Source organism: Macrobrachium nipponense, chromosome 28 (genome assembly GCF_015104395.2).
Source record: "Macrobrachium nipponense isolate FS-2020 chromosome 28, ASM1510439v2, whole genome shotgun sequence".
Lineage (NCBI taxonomy): Eukaryota > Metazoa > Arthropoda > Malacostraca > Decapoda > Palaemonidae > Macrobrachium > Macrobrachium nipponense.
Genome location: NC_087217.1, coordinates 45,834,301 through 45,836,800, shown reverse-complemented (window position 1 = coordinate 45,836,800; position 2,500 = coordinate 45,834,301).

The following is a 2,500-nucleotide window of genomic DNA, read 5'->3' as shown; positions in this document are numbered from 1 at the left end:
TAAACTTCCAGTCATTATTATTTTAATAATGTTCGTTATTCGTATTGTATAACGATCTGATATTCCGCACATGAATTACCGGGAAGGTGAACTCAGATATCCCCTGTTTTCCTTCTAAATTAACCGTGTAACTCTCCACCCGATCCAATAATCCCAGTTCTATTTGAATAATTCGCATATGCCATTGAAGGGGTTTTGGCACATTGATGGTATGCAAGTTAATTTCATATAAAGATGATATATACAGTATATATATATATATATATATAATATATATATATATATATATATATATATAGATAATAATGTATCTAATGTATATAGATTGAAATATCCGAATAGAGAGAGAGAGATCAGATATTCGTCTCTCCAAAACGAAACTAATATTTAAATATTATTAAAGTAAAATTCTGCGATGCGCATAAATAATAATTAAACCACCACCACAATTTGTACAACGCTCTCCTCTCTATCTCTCTTCTCTATAATATAAGGAAAATTTTATACCTTGCCATGAGCTTTCTTAGTTCCTCCACCGATGTGTAGTATATTATATACATATATATATATATATATATATATATATATATATATATATATATACATACGTACATTAAACCGAAGATAATCTGCCTGTTTATCGTCATTTTTGGAACGACGTACGACTTTTGTTTTTTTCTTTTTTTACCCTAACTTTTATAGCTACAAATCATATTATCCCACCACAAGTCCACCAAACGTCCCTTCCTTTATTCAAGCAGCGACGGCGGGGGTGTGGGGGAGGGGGGGGGGGGGGGCGGTCCTCAAAAGTCCCCAGAAAGTTCTTGAGCTCATTAAGTGGCGTACTTAGTGGTGGGTAACTTCACTACATGACCTGGCCGAGAAGTTGACTTTGGCTGGGTTGTCATTCGCGCTGGTCTGTACACGTTCAGGCGATTAGTTTTGTATACGACTTTAGGATGTTTAGTTTTTTTTTTTTTATATGCGCGGTTTTTTTTCACGTTTTGGCGACTCATTTTACAATACAGTAGACGTGACCAGAGGCGGTTCATCGATCTTCAAAGTACATCCCATTTTTCTTTAAGGGTTTTCGCTCAGAGGAGTGCCCTGGAGAATAAACAGCATGGCACACACTGCGTCACTCACCTCTATCTTGCATACGCGCACACTTGATTCCTAGATAAGGCTGCCTTTTTTCCATTCCTTCACTCATGTCAAATATTCAGTATTGTCAGGGTTTTCCTCTCTTCCTTCCTCCACTTTTAAAGCGCCTCAGTGGCGTGGTCGGTGAGGTGTTGGCATGCCACCTCGGTCGCCGCGAGTTCGATTCTCGGCATTCTATTGAGGAGGGAGAGATGTGTATTTCACGTGATAGAAGTTCGCTCTTGACGTGGTTCGGAAGTCACGTAAAGCCGTTGGTCCTGTTGCTGAATAACCACTTGGTTCCATGCAACGTAAAAACACCATATAATCTAACTAAATTCCTTTCACCTTTCACTTTTGACTTTTACACTCTTTTCATCTACTTCATCCCTCCTTTTATACATATTAACTCTTCTTATATTTTCTCGCATATACATACTTACATATATGCCAAACAACAAAATATTACCTTGCTGCGTATCTTTACATCTCGTTCTCTTTCAATTGTTTTACGCAAACAGTTCATCTCAATAGTTACTGCTTTGTATAGACTCTCCTGCCATTTTGGGAAGTATCTTCTCCAAGGGGTTCACAACCCTCTTAGAGGTGTTCTTGTGCTTTGGGACTATTTACGTTAGAACTCAAGGGTTTTTGGCTGTTCTAGAGCAGCAGATTTTAGGTAGTACTGCTAATTACCGTTAGTTTATCAGCCATTTTAATACAGTGTAAGATATATCAACAAAAGGATCCCCACAATAATACTCTTGTTTAGAGAGACGAAAGGCATTTGTCAAGATATTTACAGAAATTGAAGCTTTCATCCAGCCTTCTATGGACTTGATTAGTAAAATATCTAATGGTCAAGTCCGCAGAAGGATCTCTATTTATAATTTTCAAATACCTTTCGTCCTTCTAAACAAGAGTATTGGTGTGAATCCTTCTATTGATAACTGAGAAACATTATGGGGTGTTTTTATATTTCAGTGCAAGATATATATTTTATGTAAAAGTACGGTCCACTCTAGGATGTACCGCTTACTACAACTACCTCAGCCACATAGAGGGTTAGTGCCGTCGGTGCACCTCATGCGGTGCACTGTAGGCATTACTTAAGGTTCTTTGCAGCGTGCCTTCGGCCCCTAGCTGCGACCCCTTTCGTTGCTTTTACTGTACTCCGTTCGTATCTCTTATTTCCATTTTATTTTCCACCCTGTCAGTTTCCGTTTCAGCGCTGAATGACCTCATAGATCCCATGCTTGGTCTTTGCCCTGAGCCTTTAGTTATATATTCTTAGTATTATATACAACTGCCTCAGAAGTCCGTTTTGATACAGGATATATATTTCTCAAGTGTAAAG